General features: G+C 49.4%; 1 long non-coding RNA gene across 2 annotated transcripts in view; it reads left to right on the top strand.

The window, feature by feature from the left end:
- The first annotated feature begins 1141 nt into the window (after nucleotides 1-1141).
- LOC310850454 overlaps nucleotides 1142-22995 on the top strand; it is a 64742-nt gene continuing 42888 nt past the window's right edge. For both annotated transcript variants that reach the window (XR_014567330.1, XR_014567331.1), the window contains exons 1-2: nucleotides 1142-1965; nucleotides 11350-11547. This is a non-coding gene — a long non-coding RNA (uncharacterized lncRNA). The remainder of the gene's footprint in view (nucleotides 1966-11349; nucleotides 11548-22995) is intronic.

The following is a 22995-nucleotide window of genomic DNA, read 5'->3' as shown; positions in this document are numbered from 1 at the left end:
ATTCACGTCACTTATAAATGCTAATGACTAAGCAGTATGTAAATGCCATAAATAAATAAAGAGTTTGTATCCATGTTTGGTCGAGTTATTTTGGCGTCTGAGACAGAAAAGGCCACAAACACAGCTCCCTGAGAGTAAAAATATAACAGCAATAAGTTGAATTACCCACAGAATCCACAAAACGTTGTAATAACCTAACCATAGTGCTTCAGTTGGAGGATAAGGGGCCAGGTACAAACTTTCCTCTAAACCAGGCATTTGGCCTTTAACAATCTCTGGACTTTTAGAAGTGGGTGGGATGTTTTTAATGCTCTGTCCTTGGTTTTACTGTATCTGTGGAGAAGTTTTGTTTTGTTTTGTTTTTGTAAGATGCTTTGGGTTGCCTTGGGCAAGATAAAATGACTAACAAATTTAAAACAACAACAACAACCCTATCAGTGGGTTTCGAGTGGTCAGGGGAAACCTAGTGGGGATTTGGCAGGTGAGGGAGAGAGGCCTGTATCATCTGCTCACTTCTGGAGGTGGAGCCTGGGCTTTTTGTTGGGCTGAGGGGGGTGTTGAGAACGTGAGAGGGGCTTGATGGCTTTTGATGCAGCAAGAGTTGCAAAATCAGACAGGGGATGAAAAGGAGTGGAAAATTAACACTTGCCTTGGCTTTTCATTCAGCGAAATCCCCCAAACCGAATTTGAGGCTGCAAAACTGAATGGGCAAGTAAAATATCTGATGTTTAGCAACTTTATCTGCTACAACACATTGACACTGTTAACATGAACATAGTCTAACAAGTGAGCTAAGTAAGTAAACATAAAATCAGATTTCAAGATTCTGCAGCTAAATTGGCATTAGAACATAAACCTTCCTGAAACAACAAAGAAAAGGTTAACTGGTCTGCTGGAGGATAAAAGAGTACCAGTCTGTCTGGGAACAAACTTATTCAGAAGAAGAATTCCCCAAATCAGGAAAAGTCGCCCCCCCCCCCAATATAGACAGCAGGTTAAACCAGATAGTTTTTGTCAGCCAAAGACATTTTGCTGCCTGAGGCAAAGGACAAGATGGTGCTCTCTCACTCCATATACAAAAGCTGTCCAGACTGACAGGAACATAGGAAACTGCCATATTTAAAGTCAGGCCATTGACCCTCCTAGCTCAGTATTGTCTATGCTAACTGACAGTGGCTGTCCAGGACTTCAAGCAGAGAGTTCCTCTCCCAGCCCTACCCAGAAATGATGAAGACTGAACCTGGGACTTTCTGCATCGAAAGCAGATGCTCTGCCACTGAGCTACGTCCCTTCCAGAATCAATCTGCCACTACTGTCGTGAACTGGCAGGGCAATGGGGAGGAGGAAGATGATGCCAGCAAGGGGTGTAGCCGGGACTGGGACACGCCGAGGCAAGCAGGGGATGGGGAAGGAGAAGCTGTTGTAGGAAGTAATCAAGGGGTGATAGAGGACGACGAGAGATGGGGGTCAATGCACAGGAACCAGAGCAGCAGGACCCATCACCGGATCCAGAGAGGCCCCTGTCCCCATGAACACAGCGGGCTCTGAGGCATAGGGAACAGCAGGAGGGGAACTCCAGGAGGCTAAGGCAGGCAAGAGCCCACAGCCCAGCAAACTAGCTCTGACAGAAGGGGTGTGATTCCTCAGCTGGAGTAGGCTAGGAACAGGTGAGGCTTACATGCCTCATCAAGGTCAGGTGCTGCAGTCAGCAGGCAAAGTATACAAGGGCAGCAGAGCTGAGGTGCTTAACTGCCCATGTTGATGGACCTGGACTTAGGTGCTCCTGGACCTCCATGGGACTGTTTTGGGTTTGACTCTGGACTGTATCCTGACTGCAGGACTTTGGACTTGGCTACTTGGATCACCCCTGAACCTCCTTTCCTGAGCTTCGGTCTTTGGATTTCGCTTGTGTGGATCAACCTTCGGACTTTGAAGTTTGGACTTGGCATGCTGACTTGCTGCCAGGTAGGCCAGGGGTTCAGGGCAGTGACCAAGGCAGACCATTCACCTGCTTAGCTCAGTATCTCCTATACTCACCAGGATTTCAGACAGGGGTCTCCCCCAGCCCTACCAGCAGATGCCTGGAACTGAACCTGGCACCTTCTACATACAAAGCTGCATACAAAGTTGGCCTACCGCTGGGCTACGTGGCCCTTCTCCAGTTGAATCTTACTTCAACACTGAGCTTCATAGCTGAGCAGGGATTTGAAGCTAGTTTCCCCTTGTCCTAATCTGATACTCTAACCACTATACCACACTGACATTCTCACATGCATGTCTTGCACCCAGGAAAATGCACTTGAGAACATTGCAGTCCCAGCGTGTGTATCTGCACTCTTTGCACCACACTTTCACCACCCCTCTATCCCACAGCAGGCGCTGTAACTCTCCAGCTGTTAGACTTCACCCCTGAAGGCGCACTCTTCCATTGTCAACAAACCAACATAGTTAGAGGGTTTGGGTGTCCTTGTTCGTGGTCTCCTAACTCCCCAAAGTATAAGGTAGACCTGAGATTTATTTCCTATTAAAATTAATATTGAACTGCCCACATCACGGAAGCCAGTGAGAGAAAAGGACCACAATCTAGTTGAGAAGAAGCACCCCTTCTCCCCCTCCACCATCTGCTTCCCATTCCCTCCCTCCCCCCATCATCTTTTTACCCCATGTAACTATCCAGCTTGGCTGGAGTCAGTCCCAGTTCTACCATTAGGGAGAGGGAAGCAACCACCTCAGACAGCAGAGAGGCACTGGAAATATGTGCCATGCCACACCCCCTACATCCTGTTGCCCTTTGGGTGTGGTACAGAAAGCTGCAGTGTTGCAAATGCCAAAATAAGATCCAGCTGGAAGTACACATGGGCTGTGTGCATGTGTGTGCATGTGGGGGAGGTCTTGTCCTTCACCTCAGGAAAGGAAGGTGGGTTTCAAATCTCTGCTGGTGACCAGTGGCCTCAGTCAAGCTGTCTATCTCTCAGCCTCTGGCTGTGAACACACCATACATTTAAAGCACCTTTAAAGCACATGCCTCTCCCCAAGACTCCTCTCTCTCTCTCTCTCTCTCTCTCTCTCTCTCTCTCTCTGTGTGTGTGTGTGTGTGTGTTTTAAATATATCTTTTATAGGTATAGCCTCAGTTGCCCAGTTTGTAAAATGCAATAGTAACTAAGTGTGATGCTGGATGGCCTATTTATTGAGCATTCATCCTGAAGCATTTGTGTGGAATTTATATGACGTTTCAAAGCAAGCATTACCCTCACATACACTTTCCTGTGCATTTCCTGCTCACTTTGCTTATCGCAAAAAGTGCGATCTTTTGAGGAAGTGGGTTAACTGTATAGGACCTCCCAAACAAATTTGGTTGTGCAACCTGAATTTGCTGGTATGTGATTGAATCCCACCCCAAAGACAGCAGCAGTTTGAAAATGTCCTAACCTGACAGGATCACTGCAGGGAAAGGCTGGAAAGAACCACCTTTGGAAAGGAGATAGCTTCTGAAGTTACAAAATCCCGATTCCTACCTTCGAGTTTGTTATCCTTGCTACACGGCCCCCCCACAGACAGCACGATGTGGGAGCTGAAGCTGGCTGTTCTTCTTCCACAGAGTCCAAAATATTAAACACACAACTCAAATCTGAAGGCCCTTTCAAGGCTGTGTTCTGGGATGGATGAAACACTTCGCTTAAGCAGAGCAAGACTGGGACATACCTTTCTCTGTCTCTTTGCTCTCGCCAACCCCACCCCCCTCCCCTCACTCCCCACACCATACAATGTTTGCTTGCTATTTTTGGCAGGTTCCTCAAAACTCTGCTCCGCCTATTAATAAGGAGAGTGAGAAATCCTTTTGGCCTCTGCTATATAAGGAAAGGTAGAAGGTTCCACCACAGCTAAATATACTGGAAGCTTGCAAGGGGTGGGGGGAGAAGGGGGGGGAGCCACGCTTTTGGCACAGCATGTGGAAAAGAGATTGTGTCAGGACAATTCAGAGATAGGCCCCTTTGCGCACGTACAGTGTGTGTAAGAGAGAGACAATTCTCAACATCCAGCCAGCTCTGTGTCATCCAAGGGCCTTCAGCCTTCTGCCACTTCTGGCACTTGCTGTGCAGATGGAAAAGGGACGGCCCCAACATCTCACAGCTGCAAAGAGGGAGACTGTTGTCCTGCATGCCTGTGACATCCTTCTTTACCACACGCTAAGGATTGCAGCCTAAATGTGTGGTCCACCCCTCCGGACAGATTTTTAAAAGTATTGTAGTGGATTGTTAAACTATGGAACTCACTTCCACATGAGGCAGTGAGAACCACCAACTTGAATGGCTTTATAAGAGGACTGGACAATTTCAAGGAGGATATCAATGGCTACTAGCCACAATGGCTATACTCTGTCCTCCACAGTTGGAGGCAGCAGTGCTTCTGAATGCCAGTTGCTGGAAACCACAGGAGGATAGAAGGCTCTTGTGCTCAAATCCTGCTTGTGCGTTTCCCCGCAGGCATCCAGTTGGCCCCATGCTGGAACAGCAGGTTTGCCAGACCTCCAGAGGTGACCTGGAATCTCCAGGTTTGTCTGACCTCCTCTAGGTGGCAGGTGAACGGCTTGAATCTCCCAAGTGGCTGAAAGTGCCTTAAAAAAATATTCTTTATTAGGCATGCAGCTTGTAACCTTCAACCTGGCAAGAGCATTTAAACCCTTCTGGCCAAAAGCAAGTAGGCTAGATTAAAAACTGACTACCTAGGCACCCTAAGCAGGTGAGAAGGAACAGGTCTCCTTACTTCAACTGAAAGGTGAGAGCACCCACTTTAGCTAAGGTTTCTATCTTAATTTCCAACAAAAACCTATCTGCTCATTTGTTGAACTTTGGCTTTTTTTAAAAAATTGAATGGCATGCTCTGTGGTCCATGCTTCTTGTGCCATGCTTAATGGCATCACCGGAGTCTGCCCCCCGTAATTTCACCAAGGGTTGCCCTTCATTATCACCTGAAATTGGGTCCTGAAATCTCAGCATCTTGGATGCTCCTGAACTCTCAACCCTACCCCATTGCTGAAAGTTCTGCTGCATCCAGTGGCATCCCTCTTCTTTGTAATAGCCTGTCCTCTTCTGATGTACATGGAGCAGATTGTAGCCTTTTTACACACACACAGACACCCCCCCCCCCCCCCGTTTTGGGTAAGCATAAATCCTTTCACAGACAGAATTTTCACTTAGTATTACATTGGATTCCAACCATTATTATCATTTATATATATTTGGTGCAAATATACTAATTATTATTTTTTTAAAAAAACAACAACTTCTTATTATTATAAAATTAAACACCATCAGCTTGTGGGTTCCCTTGCTACAAATGCCCGTTTGATGTAGTGGTTAGAGCAGAGAGGAGAAATCTGTGGTCTCTTGGACTTCAACTCCCAACAGTCCCTGCCAGCACTGGCAATGTTCAGGGATGAAGGGAGCCAAGCTACTGTACTGTTAGCAAAGTCACTTAAATAATGCAGAGTTCAGAGAGAATAAAAACCCTGCTAACACTTTACTGAGGAATCTGAATAAAAACAAATGTATAATTTGAGGAGAAAAGAACAAAGGGGTTTTGACTTTCTTACTCCAGGCCTTGTGCGTAGCAGGGAGATATTCAACTATACAAACAGAGGAAAACTCCCTCAGAACTACTCAGCTAATCAGAGTGTGTGTTACCTCAGTGAGAATCATTCCTTTCTGCTTGCCAAACAACACCTCCACTGTCACAGCCCCTTGGTTAGTTGCCTTATAAACCACAGAATTAACCCTTAAGTCCCACACTGAATGATCTTTGCTGTTGCACCACACCTTTTGCTACCTTTTGCTATATTCTATGACTGTCAGATGATCCTAAAAAAACCTGTGCATTGTACTATGACCCTTTAATATATCTGTCATAATAAGGAATGGATTGACACAGCTGCCTGCGTTTTTGGGGTCTCCTTGTGGGTGTGACAGGGAGGCTCTCTCGATGACCTCCTGCACTTCAGACACTGCATCTCCTGAAGCATTTCCTTTCAAAGGCATCTCCACTTGCTAATGAGCAGGCCATTAACATCAACAGGACTGGTGCAAACTCGTTAGCAAAAACAGTCTCATTAGGGCCCAAGGATAAAGAAAGACACAGACAAGAGCAAAAGCAAGCTTTGCAACCTTGAAACCCTTTGATTTATTTACATTTGGTCACAATAATGTTTGTGTAATAAAGAAGGGTCATGGTGTTTTTTACGATGGTGGCAATGAGGACAACAAATGCATTTTGTTGAAAATTATTAACGACAAATGGTGACCATTATTGCCTTTGCTAATTGGCAGCAGCGTCAAATGTAGTTTTGCCGCTCTACCTTGGAAACTGGAAGGCGTAAGGAAGAAAATATGATGCTGTGAATTGGAGTGGGAGACCCGTTTGTTTTGTATTTTAAGGCAAGCATTCCAACCACAGATGGGAAACCTCCAGATATCATTATTTATTAGATTTATTACTCAACCTTTATCACAAGGTCTCAGGGTGGGTTAAAACAAGTTAAGTAATATTATATTATATTAATTATTGATATGCTATAACTTTTTGTCATCATAAACAGAGAATACATTTAATGCAATTTAAAATGAAATAAAAACAGCGCGCACACCATTGAAAAATCGTATTAATTCAGAAGTATAACAAGTGTGGAAAACCACATTTGGCCCAGCAGGGGTCCCAGTTTGCCGCACTAGGCTGCTGTCCGCTGAACACGCCCACCTAGTGCTGTATATGATGTCAGGTGTGGGGCAGGGATAGACAAGGCTGGACCAGCTGTGTGACCAGGTTCCTCATGGAGAACTCCATTGCACAGCCACTCCCTGCAAAAGGCAGGGCTGGTTGGTCAGCTGGCGAGCAGTGAGTTCAAGCCTGATTTCTGCAGGGATTGGCTGCGTGACTGAGTTCTGTGTGGGGAACTCGGTTATGCAGCCAATCCTACGGTCTGCAAATAAAAACATCCTGAAGGTTCCAGGCCTCAGAGAGGTTAGGCTGGCCTCAACTAGAGCCAGGGCCTTCTCGGCTGCGGCTCCAATCTGGTGGAACGCTCTGTCACAAAAGACTAGGGCCCTGCGGGACCTGACATCTTTCCGCAGGGCCTGCAAGACAGAGTTGTTCCACCAGGCCTTTGGTCAGGGTGCAGCCTGACTCCCTCCTCTGGCAACCTGCACAGAATTTTGCTTAATGGTTGCCATCAACTTGATTTTAATTAATTTTTATAATGAAATATTTTTAGAATGTTGGATTCTTTGATTGTTTGATTATTTGATTGTTGTTAGCCGTCCTGAGCCTGGCTTCGGCTGGGGAGGGCGGGATATAAATAAAAATTATTATTATTATTATTATTATTATTATTATTATTATTAATAATAATAATACCCCACCCATCTGGCTGGGCTTCCCCAGCCTCTCTGGACGGCTTCCAACAAGATATTAAAATACAGTAATGCATCAAACATTAAAAGCTTCTCTAAACAGGGCTACCTTCAGATGTCTTCTAAAAGTCTGGTAGTTGTTGTTCTCTTTGACATCTGGTGGGAGGGCGTGCCACAGGGCGGGAGCCACTACTGAGCCAAGCCTTGCTGACAGCAGATTTGCCAGGCTTACACTGGAGCACAGGTTTGACCAAGCCCCTTTTGCTGTGGTTCCCTGGTGCCTGACAGCCAGCTGGATGTTCAGCACTTGAAGAAGAAGAGTTTGGATTTGATATCCGGCTTTATCACTACCCGAAGGAGTCTCAAAGCGGCTAACATTCTCCTTTCCCTTCCTCCCCCACAGCAAACACTCTGTGAGGTGAGTGAGGCTGAGAGACTTCAAAGAAATGTGACTGGCCCAAGGTCACCCAGCAGCTGCATGTGGAGGAACGGAGACGCGAACCCGGTTCACCAGATTACGAGTCTACCGCTCTTAACCACTACACCACACTGGCTCTCACTTGGGAACTGTTGCACAAGGGACTTTGATAGGTTGACCAATTGTCAGTCAACTGATGTTATAATGATGCTGGGTGTTTGGCAGGTGGGTTGTCCCGCCCACCTGTCAAAGTTGGCCTGCAGGGCTGGGGGACAGAAACATCCCCCACCCCTGAAGTATAAGTTAGATCACCAAAAAAACCCATTTTTGCCTGTTGAGGGCCATGGTGAAAATGGAATGCACGCATGAACAGTAGGAATCCTTCCTTGCAAGGGTGCAGTAGGTCTCTGCAGGGAGATTCATAGCACCTCCTTGATCCTTGTAACAAGGCAGCCATTTCCTCACACGAGTTCCGCCCATTAACAATGGGCATTTTATCGGTAGTAAGGATATGAGCCTGCCATCCTGGGCTTGTGCAAAGTTTATTGAGATGTGAAGCAAAAAGGGTTCCGACATAAAACGCTGAATTATATACCTCTCCCAACCACAACTCAACCCTTCGTCTGATTTTTTGCCCCTTTCCTTGGGTACTGCAGTGCTGGAAAATGCCTTTGCTTCACCGGCAGACTGGGCAGCCTTCGTTAATTTTCTTCAAGGACTCCACTAATTAATCAAGGTTTTTCAGCTTCATTTAGAGGCGGTGACATCCTGCGCGCTTATGCAGTTTGCTGAAGGTTGATCCCTGAAGCTTCAGCATTTTTTGCTTCCTCCTGGTGAAATCAATAGCTTTCATCTGCATCTCAGCTGCCTTCTTTACAAACAGACCGAAGCAGAATCTATGGCTGCTGCTGTTTCCTCCCCATCCCTATTTCTGCCCAGAGATCTTAATTGCTTAGAAGAGAGGTTTTGGCAAAAGAGATGAGTGGCAGCCCCTTCTGCCCATGGCCCAGGATGCCACAGGCTGCAACTCTGGACATAGGGCAGAAGCAGGAAGCCTGTGGACTTATAGATGTTTCCATAGCATCATAGGACTGTGTAAAGGACCCCAAGGGTCATCTAGTCCAACCCTCTGCAATGCAGGAATCGCACCTACAGCATCCCTAACAGATGGCCATCCAACCTCTGTTTAAAAACATCCAGCAGAGAGTCCTGAGGGAGCCCGTTTCGCTGTCAAATAGCTCTTATGCTCAGAAAGTTCCTCTTAATTGTAACTAAAAATCTCCTTTCTTGTCATTTGAATCCATCGGTCCATGTCCCATGGAGCAGCAGAAAACAAGCTTGCTCCATCTTCCATGCGACAGCCCCTCAGATATTTGAAGATGCTTAGAATGTGGTGCTTATACCGCCAAGGTTGCAAGTTCAAACCCACTAAGGGACAGCTGCATATTTGGTTTGGACTAGATAATCCTCAGGGTCCCTTCCAACTCTATGATTCTATGAATCTGTGAACTGTTCTATGAATCTATAAACTCCCTCAACCATTCCTCATCAGGCTTAGAGCTCTCATCAGTCACGGACTAACATTTTATTTATAAACCACCAACTCATTACAAAATAAGTAAGTCATAACGGTGTACAGTTGTACCTTGGTTCTCAAACAGAATCCGTTCCAGAAGTCCGTTTGACTTCTGAAAATGTTCAAAAACCAAGGCACGGCTTCCAATTGGCTGCAGGAGCTTCCTGCACTCAATTGGAAGCTGCTTTGGACGTTCGGGTCCAAAGAACGTTCGCAAACCAGAACACTCACTTTCGGGTTTGTGGCGTTTGGGAGCCAAAACGTTCGAGTTGCAAGGCATTCACGAACCAAGGTATGACTTTATAATAAAACGATTAGAAAACCCATAAACACGCAGAACAAATGACCAACACTGAACTACAATTAATTATCTGAAAATGCTTGGCAGAGCAAACACTAGACAGACACTACCTCTTTAAAGCACATTCAATGTACGCTTCCCTCTCAAAGAATTCTGGGCACTAGTTTTCTAAGGGCTGCTGGGAATTGTAACTCTGTGAGGACTAGAGTGCCCAAAATTCTTTGAAGGAAAGAATGTTCTCTAAAGGTACAGTATGTATGCATCCTAAAACCTTTTCAGCAGGCGAAAAAAATATCAGTGTTTTAGGTGCCTGCCTGATTTCCACAGGATCAGTGTTCCTTAGTGGTTCCTACACTAATTTTTTTTTTAGTTTGTGTAGAAACCAAATTACTATAAGATAACTGGGAAAGTCAGCAGGACCTCTGCAGATGATCTGGCTGGTGTATAAGGGTAACCTGGTCCTAGGCCATGCAGGGCTTCACCCACCCACAGTAATACCTTGACATTAGCTTGGTAATGTCCTGGCAGCCAATGCTGAACTTTCAGCACTGGTGTAATATGCTGATGTGGAACTGCTCTGGCCCAAAGCCGGACTGCGGCATTCTGCACTAGCTGCAGTTTCTGAGCCAAGCTCAAGGGTAGCCCCACGCAGATAGAGTGCAGGGCTACCCCATAGGGCAGGGGCAGATGGTATGGTTTGGAGTGTAGCTGGATCCATCTTTGAGATTGTAAAGGGGCAAAAACTAAGAGGCATGACAGGAGTTGGGAGTCCAAGAGCCACCTGGAAGGCCATAGGCTCCCCACCCTGCTGCAGGGCTCGTATTATTAATTACAGTTACAGTCATACCTCGGGTTGCGAACATGATCCATGCGGGAGACACATTTGCAACCCGCAATGCCGTGTCTGTGCATGCACATGATGCGATTCGGTACTTCTGTGCATGCGTGTGACATCATTTTGTGTTTCTGCGCATGCGTGAGCGCCAACACCTGGAAGTAACCTGTTCCGATACTTCCGGGTTTGGCGCGGTCCGCAACCCGAAAACGCGCAACCTGCAGCGTTTGCAACCCGAGGTATGACTGTTATTATCATTTAAATATATTAATTTCTTTTTTTGCCACAGCAACTCAGAGCGACACATGCACACATGAAAGCCAGCATTAAATAATAATAAAAACCCCTCTACATTAAAGCATCCCACCCACGCGAAAAGACCATACATAGTTAAAAGCCAAAGGTGTGGTTAAAAAGGAATGTTTTTGCCTGGCACCTAAAGATTCGTAATGGTGGCTTCAGGCAAGCCTCCCTAGGGAAAGCATTTTGCAAGCTGCAAGTCACCACTGAAAAGGTCTGTTCTTACGTTGCCACCCTCTGGACCTCCCATGGAAGGGGCACATGAGGAAGGCCTCAGATGACAGAATCTGGGCATGCCCCCTGGGTATGCAGCATACCTTTAACTCTGCAACCTACACAGCGCCTGCACTGCTTCTCTGTCTGATCTAGTCTGCACGATGGCCCAGGCAAATCTCCATTTCTAAACTGGTTAGGCTGAACATACTGCAGAGAATGCCTCTTTCGCTTCGACCCACTTTGGAGTCTTAAAGGTTCACCCGGGCTACTATACTCTTAATGATACCATCTCTGAGCAGGCTTGGACAAGAGCAGGCAGAGGAGCCTCTCCTGAAGACACCAAAGTCCAGTCCGAAGACTCTTTCACAACTGCTGTGAGTCCCACCTGAACACTGGGGTTGATGGCTCAAGTTAGAAACCAGACACTGAACTTGATTGCATTTCGTTCCATTCTGCTGGGAAGGTTTAACTGCCTAGCCCAAGGCTATGGGGATAAGGTAGGACATAGCTATATCTTTCTTTGCCCCAACCTGATGCCCTCCAGATGTTCAGGGAGTTGTAGTTATCCAGTGCTTCCCCCCCCAAAAAAAAATGTTTAGGGGTCCTCTCATTTTCCTACTCACATTGAAATACTGCCGCTCAATGAGGCCAAAATGTTTAGGGGTATGCGTATCCCTGCGTCCTCCCAGAAAAAAGCACTGTAGGTATCTATATATAATTTAAAACAGTTGGTCAGTCAAAAAGATGTGCTGAGCCCCACATGAGCATGGTACATCACTTTCCTTCCTTTGGTGCTATTTGCATGTTAAGGTCTGATGTTAGCATATATGAGTGGAGAAAGGGAAGAGGTCCCATATTAATTCTTAAGGAATTCTGGCCAAATACTCTGTCTGCAGATGTGATAGTTCTGGCAGGTGGAGGAAAACACAAACACCCACCCACCCACCCACCCACACACACCCCTACTTTCATCATTGGGGCTAATGTGTGAGGGCCATTTTTGTATTCAGCATTGACTAATGTACACATTTTTGCAAACAATTTCCCCTAATACAATGCATTCTTAATGTTATTTTCAGTACTCTGTGTATTTGTATGGACAATTCACCCTCATATTCACTCTTAATAAATGTGGTTGGGTCGGAGAACTGCACCGAAATTCGTATCTGTCAGGGGTTCAGGAGCAGAGGCACAGGAGAGGGAGGAAATGGAGAGCGAGGGGGAGGAATCCGAGGGGGGCATAGGCAGTGACAGTGGTCAGAGGGATTCCACGAGCCTCTCCAGCGAATCGGAAGATTCACAGAAGGGAACGCCGATGGCCAGGGCAAGGGGGGTGCCAAGGGGGAAACCCCAGAAGGAAGGGGCCAGCGGGGACTCCCAGAGCAGCAGTTGGAAATCAGGACCAGCTTCCCCACCAGAGCACAGTGGGGGGGGAGGAGTCCCAGGAATCGGGACCAGTGTTCTCACTACCAGCGAGAGGAGATGAGTCAGGATTGACCACGCCTCCATCGGAGAGCGGGGAAACGGTCAAGAGGAAGGTTACCGGCTGGGCGCGCGCGCCAAGTTCAAATGTACAGGCGAGCGGCACAGCAGGCAGCCCGGATAGGGAGCCAGGTCCTAAAGCCCGCCGGAAGGAGGGGGAAGACTCAGGGGGGTCAGCGTCAGAAGAGTCCAGAAAGGAGGAAACCCCAGGGAGCAGAAGGACCCAGAGGAGGAAGGAACAACGGAAGAGGTGGAGTAAAGCTAGAGTCTTAAACTGGTGTCTAGGAGGCAGAGACTCAGATGGAGCTTCGCCGGTCTAAGGTCTAGGACGTAGAGTTGCACGCTGCGGTTTGGAAATGGAAACTAATCTTCAATAAAGACTTTTATATGTTATCACTGACTAGCGTGGGTCCTCTGTGAGCTGGGACCTGGAGGCAACTCTGACAGTATCTTTCCAAATTTTGCAAAGGATAATTACATTTTTAGGAAGTATGCAATGGGTTTGTATTCAATTTATTTATTCGACTTTGCTTTTTTATATCCCACCTTTCCTCCACGGAGCTTCAGGTGGCAGACATGGCTCTCCTCCTCCATATTATCCTCACAACAGTGTGAGGTAGGTTGAGTTAAGAGATGATGACTGGCCCAAGGTCCACCAGGCAGCTTCCGGTGACTGCATGGGGATTTGAACCCTGGTCTCCCAGTTCCAATCCAACAACCTAACCATTACACCACACTGCCAACTGAACTGAGTGCCTCCCCCATCCCTATCAGTGGGTGCTTTAACACACACGCAAGAGGGACATGGTTTTGAACTCCCCGATCTTTCAATCTAGTGCTCTCCCTTTCTTCCAACCATGCTCATGTTAGCTACCAGAGCCTAACTGATGAAAATATCATTCAGAATAGTGTGTGTGTGTGTGTGTGTGTGTGTGTGTGTGTGTGTGTGTAGCAGCATGTGGACAATTCAGCACTCCACACCCAGTGGCATAGCAAGGTCAAGTGGTACCCCCCCATTGTCACACCCCCAATTGAAATTTATTAATTTTTTTGCCTGCAAAAATGGTTTGCCTTTATTTCAAATTTTTTAGGGGGAGCCAGAGTTGTTGAGCTGCTTTTTTGGCAGAGACCACGTGCCTTGCAACGGGGAGTCTGCCTGCCGCTGAGGAGGACCATTTTGGCAGCGGGAAGCCTGCGCGCACCAGAGCCACAGCGTCTCTCACAGACGTTTAGTGCCACACAGCATTTTGTCACCCCCATCAGAGGTGACACCCAGGGCAGACTGCACTCACCACACCCACCTTGCTCCACCCCTGCCCACGCCTCACACAAAGCCCTTTGCCAATGCTTGCGTGCCCATTTATCTCAGGCCCCATCTGCATTATGCATTTGAAGCAGTATCATATCACTTCAGACTGTCATGGCCTCCCCCCAATGAATCGCAGGAAATGTAGCCTATTAAGGGTGCCGAGAATTGTTAGGAGACCCCTATTCCTCCCCCCCCCCCGAGCTACAATTCTCCAAGTGGCTTAAGAACAAGCGAACTCTGGGAACTGTTGCGAAGCAAAAGAGAACATGATTTCTGACCAAGGATGGCACAGCTTACTGAAGCAGTTGTCTCTTACGTTTTAGTTTCCACACATGGGGAAATTGCAACCACAGAGTCTCTAATTGGGAAATCACAATGCATAGCCATGCAGAACAGGACTCAAGGTCAAGAGAGGCTCAAGGTGCTTGCATAGCAAAGGAATAAGGATACAAAAGTCTATGAGGGAGGAGGTGGCGACTGGCAGACCTAACACTCATGCAGGGAAGAGGAACCTGCAGCCTTCCAGATGTTGGATGCCCAACTCCAAGCATCTCCAGCCAGCCCGGCCAGTGGTGAGGAGAGTTGCAGTCCAGCAAAATCTGGGAGGCCACAGGTCCTCCACCCCTGTACTATTGCTTTTGGTAACTGTCAGGGTTTCAGGGACAGAGAGCGAGGGGGAGGGGTCCCAGGGTGACGAGGAAGAGGACGACGATGACCCGAGGTTGTCAGTGAGTCCATCAAGTGAATCCGAGGATTCCCAAAAGGGAGCCCCCCTGGTCAGGCCAAGGGGCAGTAGAGAGGGAAGCAGTCAAAAGCAGGGGAACAAAGAGGGAATCCCCAGTGGGGGTTGGAGATCGGGACCGGCCTCTCCGTCGGAACGGAGTGAAGGGGGTGGAGTTACCAGTGTGTCAGAAAGAGCAGAACAGGGAGCAGAGAGGGGAAGGAGTTCGGAGCAGAACATCCTGTCGGAAGGGGAGGAGTGTAGTACCGAGAGTAGCGTAACGGTCGAAAGGAAGGTCAGAGGCAACGTACGCGCGCCAAGTTCAAATGTGGAGGCGCGCGGAAATGAGGAGAGCCCTGAGGAGGAGCCTGGTCCCAAAGCACGAAGGAGGGGGGAGCAGGCGTCAGAAGACTCAGCCTCGGGGGAGTCCCGAAGGGAGGGAGCACAGGGGGGCAGGAAGACCCTGTGGAAAAGGAAGGAGAGGAAAAGGTGGAGCAGTACAAGCCTCTTAAGCTGGTGCAGGGGCGGGACTGACTCAGAGGGGACTTCAAACATCTAAGGGTAAAAGATGCTGAGCCACGGAGCTTGGATGTAACGACAACAATGTTCTTCAATAAAACCTTTTGTATATAACTTGGACTGGATTTTGGTCTCTTGTGAGCTGGGACCTCGGGTGGCTCTGACAGTAAGTCCCCTCCCAAAGAACGCAAATTTTTTTTTTGCAAAGCTCACAAACGGTGACAGCCATGAGTGCGGAGGATCAGCTGACAGCACTACGAACTACAGTTTCCGAACTCACTGCTGCAGTCCTTGCGTCTCAGAAGAAGCATGACGAAATGGAGAAGCGCTGCCAAGACCTGCAAACAAGGTGGGAGCGTGCAAACAGGGAAGGGTTCCCAGGGTCCAGATCAGAGGGCATTGGACTTGGAAGGCGGGGGGGCAGCCTAGTCACCCACTTCGATGGGAACCTGAAGCACTACCCCAGTTTCAGAGCAGACGTTGTATGCATTACACTTGCTTCGTCATGACTTTAAAGATGAGGAGGAGAAAGTGGGGTTTATTGTTTCTCACTTGCATGGGCCGGCCAGAGACTGGTTGCGCAATTTGTGGCGTGAAGATGGCCCTGCCCGCCGCGATTCTGATGAATTCATTAAAGCGATGGATGCCTGCTTCCAGTCAACCGTAGATTTGGATCTTGCACGCAGGGAGATATTTGGACTGCAGCAAGGCAAAGCCACTGTGCGTCAGTACCATTCCAGATTTTTTGCTTTACTGACTGCGTTACGCTGGGAGAAAGACTGCACACCTGTGAGGGATTTGTTCTGGGAGGGTCTCAGCGGTCCCATAAAGGACGAACTTGCCAGGGGAGACAGACCTCAGACCCTGGAGGAGGTGGTGCAGAGGGCTCTGGCGATTGGGATACGTCACGAGGGACGTCCTTGGCACAATGAGGAAGAACGTCAGGTGCGTCCACCAGCGAGGACGTCTTCTTTCATCCCCAGGGAGTTCAGTCAGTCACATCCCTCGCCGCTAGGGAGGCAGGGGGAGGAGCCGATGGAACTTGGTGGTGCTAAGGCTCAAGCAACAGCCAGAGCCCCAGCTTCCGGTGCAGTAAAGGCGAAGCCTCCTAGAGGGACCAGGAAGTGTTACATCTGCGACAGTGCACTGCACATGGCGAAAGAGTGCCCCCAGAGGCTCCAGAAGCACACTGCAGCTTTAGCGACGGTAGCTGCAGAAGTGATCCAGGAAGAGGAACCTCAGGGAAACGACAATGCCTGGCTGCAAGCAGGATTGCTGGGGCTCAGCCAGGCGAATCTGTAGAACAGTCCCCAGCGTCTTTGCAACCCACAGACCCTTTACCACCCAAGCCAGCGGTGCAGCTCACTGCAACACTTCAGTTGCCAAATGGGACCACCCTAGAAGTGCCCCTCACGATCGATTCGGGGAGCAACGCCGATTTCGTGGGGATGCAATTCGTCAAGCAGCATCGCATAGCGCTTCTGCCCGCCACAACGCCTCTGAACGTAGTCACGGTGGATGGCAGGAAATTGCTAGGAGGGCAAGTTGTGCAACAGACACCTCCCATGGTGATGCGGATAGGAGATCACCGAGAAGTCATTAGCTTCAATGTCACCCAACTGTCTGACACGCCTATAGTATTAGGCATGAGTTGGCTGGAGAGACACAGTCCTGCTGTAGCGTGGTACCAACGCCAGATCACCTTTTGCTCATCGTACTGTGCTCAAAATTGCATCCAGTCCTGCCAGGAGGAGGGGGCTGAGCACCAGCTGTGACTTGGCATGGTGCAGGCAGTACCTAGCAAGTACGAAGGGTTCCTGGAGGTTTTCTGCGAGAAGGAAGCTGACCAGTTGCCGCCCCACAGACCTTATGATTGTGCCATCGACCTGGTGCCGGGGGCGCAGTTGCCGACTGCAAAACTGTATTCCATGTCTGAGGACGAGATGCAAGAGCTCAGGGAGTTCATAGAGCACAATTTGAAGCGTGGATTCATCCGGGAATCGAAAGCAGTGGGGGGCAGTCCTGTGTTCTTTGTAAAGAAGAAAGACACGCCCCAAAAAAGACTCATTGTGGATTATAGGTTCATAAACAGTATGACCAAGCCCAAGGCCTTCCCCATGCCCAAGATAGATGATCTCCTAGCAACCGTGAGGAAGGGGAAGATCTTCACCAAGTTGGATCTGCGTGGAGCGTATAACCTCATACGCATCCGGGAGGGCGATGAGTGGAAAACGGCCATGTTCACGCCTCTGGGCACGTATGAATACAGAGTTATGCCGTTTGGTCTCCAAAATGGATCTCACGTATTCCAAGCCTTTATGCATCACGTGCTAGCGGGACTCCTCTACAAGAAATGTGTGTGTTTCCTCGACGACATCCTGATCTTTTCGGAGACGGAAGAGGCCCACGAGAGGGACGTAAAGGAAGTCCTGCAAAGACTACGGGAGAACAGGCTCTACGCCAAGTTAGAGAAGTGCCAGTTTGATGTGACGGAGGTGGATTTCCTGGGCTACAAGCTGTCCGACAAGGGGCTGGCCATGGACAGCGTCAAGGTCCGCGCGGTGTTGGACTGGAAGAGCCCACGCAATCGGAAGGAAGTCCAGAGATTCGTCGGCTTCGCCAACTTCTACCGCAAATTCATCAGAGGTTTTGCAAAGGAGACAGCAGCGATCACGGACACTCTGAGTTCCAAGAAGAAGAGGTTCGTGTGGACGGAACAGGCGGAGCGCTCTTTTCGGAAGCTTAAAAGCCTTTTCGCCTCCGAGGAGCAGCTGCTGCACGTGGATCCAGGCAGGCCCATGCGAGTAGAGACCGACGCGTCAGACAGGGCGGTTGGAGCCGTGCTCCTGCAAGAAGATCCACATGGGAACTGGAGACCCGGTGCCTTTTACTCCCGAAAGCTCAGCAAGGCGGAGCAAAACTACACCATATGGGACAGAGAGCTGTTGGCCATTCACGCAGCGTTCAAAGCGTGGCGACACTTCCTCATAGGAGCCAAGCACACAGTACAGGTCCGCACGGATCACAAGAACCTAGAGTATTGGCGCACGGCGAAGCTCCAAAGCCAGAGACACATGCGCTGGGCGGAATTCTTCGCGGATTTCGACTTCCGGATAGAGTACATCCCCGGAGATTCCAACGTTATAGCCGATGCGCTATCCAGGAAACCGCAATATCTCGATGAAGCGACACCAGTAGCAGCCAGGCACATTTTCGCACCGCAGGCGTGGTCGTGCGCTGCCATCACAGTAGATCTGGACGCGGTGCGACGCGCGTTGCAAGTGGATCAGTTCGCACAGTCCAAAATGGAGGAGTTGCGCAGAGGTGTGCAGAGTGGCGAAGATTTCCAACTACGCGACGGGCTGCTAACTCGCAAAGGTGCCCTCTACGTGCCAAGCGACGAGCTTCGCGCAAAGGTTCTGCAGCAGTTGCACGACGCCCCCAGTGCGGGCCACTTCGGCAAGGAGAAGACAATAGAACTGGTGGCAAGGGACTTTTGGTGGCCTCGGATGCGTGGAGAGGTAGCGGATTACGTCGCCAGGTGTGACACTTGTCAAAGGTCCAAGCCAGTACACCAGAAGCCAGCGGGGCTGTTGGAACCGCTGGAAACGCCACAGCAACCGTGGGAGAGGGTAGCCCTGGACTTCGTTACTGACCTGCCCAGCTCCAGAGGGAAGACGGCGGTACTGGTGGTTGTGGACCTGTTCACCAAGATGGCGCACTTCATTCCGTGCGCAAAGGTGGCGACGGCGGAACAGACTGCCAAACTCTTCATTGATCACGTGTTCAAGGTGCATGGGCTGCCGCAGTCCATCCTGTCCGACAGGGGGCGCCAGTTTGTTTCCAATTTTTGGCAGAAGCTTTTAGGTATCCTGAACGTCAAGATCAACCTTACGTCGGCGAGACACCCACAGACCAACGGCCAAGCTGAGAGGGTCAACGCGATCATGCAGCAGTACCTGAGATGTTACGCCAATCAGCGACCCGCAGCTTGGGTAGACTACCTGCCGATGGCAGAGTTTGCCTATAACAACACGAAGCACGCGTCCACGGGGGTGACGCCGTTCTTCGCGAACAACGGTCGTCATCCCAGAACCTTCCCGGGGTTCGGGGCACCGAGAGAGGGGGTGCCGCAAGAAGCCGACCAGTTTGCAGCGGAGCTGCAGGAGGTGCACGAAGAGTTGCGGAGACATTTGGAGCTGGCCAAGCAAGCATATAAGGTGCAGGCAGACAAAAACAGGAGAGCGGGGGAGGAGATCCAGGTGGGGGACTGGGTGTGGTTAGCGGCCCAAGCGATGCCAGCCAAGTCGTTGGCCAAGAAGAAGCTAGGGCACAGGCAGTTAGGGCCGTACCAGGTGGAGGCTAAGATCAACCCTGTAGCCTTTCGACTAGCCCTCCCCGAAGGTTCCAGAGTGCATCCGGTATTTCACAGGTCGGTGCTCACCCCCTACAAGGCACCGCACAGGTTTCAGGAGTCTGAAACAGTCCCGCAACTACACACTAAGTCACAGGAGAGGGAGAGGGCGCCTAGGGCCGAACCACTCAACGAGGTCACAGAAATCCTGGACTCGAGATGGGGGAAAGAGGGGGTAGAATACTTTCTAGCCACAGAGGGCACTCCAGCCAGTGCCAACGGTTGGGTGCCGGGCTACGCTTTAGACGAACCTCTTCTAAAAGACGAGTTCCATGCCCTTTTCCCGCATAGACCCATGCCAGCCGAGTACTTTGATGACTGGCTCTTTACGCCCACACTCTCAGGCAGTACTTTCCGGGGGTTTTCTTCAGCCGAGCAGAGAACGCCAGAATCTAGCCCGCCCAGGGGATCGTGCTCAGGGGTGGACACAGAACCCTCTTATTGGTGGGACGAGCAACCAGAGGAGGACTGGCGCAGGAAATGGCTGACGGGACCTTGGCCGGCAGCACCAGACGAGGTACCAATGGAAGAGGGAGAAGAGAACACTTTGGGTCAAGAACCCGAATTCGAACACTCATACACCGAACTGCAAGCAGAGGAAATGGAGGTACACAACCTGTATCCTGCATCCACCTCCGAAGAGCTGCAGCTCCTACAACCTGCACCAGATGGGCGGGAGGGGGGAAGGGGGGGCTTCGAGGGGGGGATGGATGTCAGGGTTTCAGGGACAGAGAGCGAGGGGGAGGGGTCCCAGGGTGACGAGGAAGAGGACGACGATGACCCGAGGTTGTCAGTGAGTCCGTCAAGTGAATCCGAGGATTCCCAAAAGGGAGCCCCCCTGGTCAGGCCAAGGGGCAGTAGAGAGGGAAGCAGTCAGAAGCAGGGGAACGAAGAGGGAATCCCCAGTGGGGGTTGGAGATCGGGACCGGCCTCTCCGTCGGAACGGAGTGAAGGGGGTGGAGTTACCAGTGTGTCAGAAAGAGCAGAACAGGGAGCAGAGAGGGGAAGGAGTTCGGAGCAGAACATCCTGTCGGAAGGGGAGGAGTGTAGTACCGAGAGTAGCGTAACGGTCGAAAGGAAGGTCAGAGGCAACGTACGCGCGCCAAGTTCAAATGTGGAGGCGCGCGGAAATGAGGAGAGCCCTGAGGAGGAGCCTGGTCCCAAAGCACGAAGGAGGGGGGAGCAGGCGTCAGAAGACTCAGCCTCGGGGGAGTCCCGAAGGGAGGGAGCACAGGGGGGCAGGAAGACCCTGCGGAAAAGGAAGGAGAGGAAAAGGTGGAGCAGTACAAGCCTCTTAAGCTGGTGCAGGGGCGGGACTGACTCAGAGGGGACTTCAAACATCTAAGGGTAAAAGATGCTGAGCCACGGAGCTTGGATGTAACGACAACAATGTTCTTCAATAAAACCTTTTGTATATAACTTGGACTGGATTTTGGTCTCTTGTGAGCTGGGACCTCGGGTGGCTCTGACAGTAACCATAAGGTGTTTATGTTGCTTGGGGGGGCGGAGTTTAATAGCATCTTAAAAGCGAACATATTTTTTGTGTTCATGGACCTCCTGAAAAATGTTTGTAGTGGAAGTGTGCAAGAATGGTCAGGTATCAGTCCTCTTTGTTACAGTATAAGAAATATCCCTCTTTGAAGTTGTAAAAGGCTCTCCATACCAGCCTTTTATTTAACCTACCTTGTAGCCAGATTTCTCCTCCATCACAAAAGGATGGAGCTTTTACTTATTTTTAAAACTACCATGCAGTTTCGATGCTTTTTGCAGTGAAGGGTTTTCCTCTTGCCTCTTGCTCATGATGTCCTGCTTGTGGGTTTCCCATCGGGGCATCCAGGTGGCCACTGTGAGGACAGGATGCTAGACTAGATGAGCCAGCGGCTCTTTTTGTTTCTTTGTAGACAGTATGAAAATGAGGCTACTACTAACCTCTTCCCAGGCCAGTAACCTCTGGAGGCTTATTTGCAAGGCTGCTATATATTCTGAATTAGGCTCAGGATCAGGTACTGTAGCTGCTGAACTACTAATTCGGACCCTAGTGGAACATTTGGGGATTACAATTCTTGTTTTCTAAACTATTGCATTAAGAATTGGAAAGTCCTTGTTACAGCACAGCACATCCTAGCAAGAAAAAAAATATCTGTTGTGAAAGGAACACAAGAGCAGCCGCTATGCATCAGACCAAAGGCCCATCTAGTTCAGCTTATTGTTCTCAAGAGTTGAAAACCAGGTGCCTATAGAAAGCCTGCAAGCAGGACCTAAGCACAACAGCACTCTCTCCTCCTGCAGTTTCCAGCATCTGGTACTCAGAGGAATACCATCTCTGACACTGGCAGTGGTACACAGGTATCATGACTAGTAGCCACTACAGATGGGTGCATTTGTCAGCTTCAGTTTCTCATTTTTCCAATCAGCTCTGTTCTCCATATTTTCATGTGTATGCATTTTTAAAAATTAAATACTCCACTTGAAAATTCATCAGTATTTTACTACACATTTTTGCATGCAGTTTCCCTTAACAGAATGCATTTTATATGTTGCTTTCATTAATATTTGCACATGTTATCCTAGAATATGAATTTTGTACCCATTACTTGGCTGGAAAACTGCATTGCAAAAATGTGAAAGGTGGATTGCGAAGGGTATGTGTGTCTCACTTTGTGCATTACATTGGGAAGGGTGGGCTAGGCAGGTTCACATTTAAATGCAAACAAAACAATTTCTCCCTCATCCCTAGATTAGCCATTGACAGCCTTCCTCTCCAAGTCCTGCTTAAGACTTGAGGGAACAGTTAACTAGCTACACAGGCCTGGTTTCAGGTAATAGAGGCTCCCTTAGTGCCTGCCCCCCAGCTATCTTGTGGATGGGCTCCTCATGCAATGGTGGTAGCTCTAAGCTGCTTCCCACAACTTGCCAGCCCTGCTTTCTGAATTACACAGACTGCACCCCCAAGGCATGTATGTTAGGGAGCACAGCATAAATAAGTTGGTGGCCCCAGGGAGTTTAGGTGTGTGACCTAGAGCTCTGACAATCAGTGCCACAATCAGGCTACCCACTCTATCCCAACTGCCCAGAAGGCGACAGTCAATCTTTCTGTCTAGTTGCGGTTTGGCAGTGACACCAATCTGAGCTCTGGGCCACACACACAAACTTGGTGAGCCCATTTTAATTCTGCTGGCCTGATCTGAACATACAGACTGATGTGGGGTTGGCAAGACTGGCTGTGCAGTCTCAAGCTCCAATCAATGCCCCTACCCCAGTCCCCACCACCTGCTGTCATGGGCAAGCAAGTGTCAGGGTAGTCACAGAAGCAGTGGACACAATAGGTTTCTGATTGGGGCAAGTTCTATGGCAAAGTGACCCCGTGTGTTGCTGCATGCTGGTGATAGGCCTGCTCTCTTCCTCTGAGACACACAAACTCCCCATCCCCCCAGCAACGTGCTATAGATTTTTGGGAACTGTAGTGTGTAAAGGGTGCCTGGAATTGTAGCTCTGTGGGG

The sequence above is a fragment of the Podarcis gaigeae genome, assembly GCF_964106915.1.
Source record: "Podarcis gaigeae genome assembly, chromosome: 8".
NCBI lineage: Eukaryota > Metazoa > Chordata > Lepidosauria > Squamata > Lacertidae > Podarcis > Podarcis gaigeae.
This window is presented reverse-complemented; position numbering and strand designations above follow the sequence as displayed.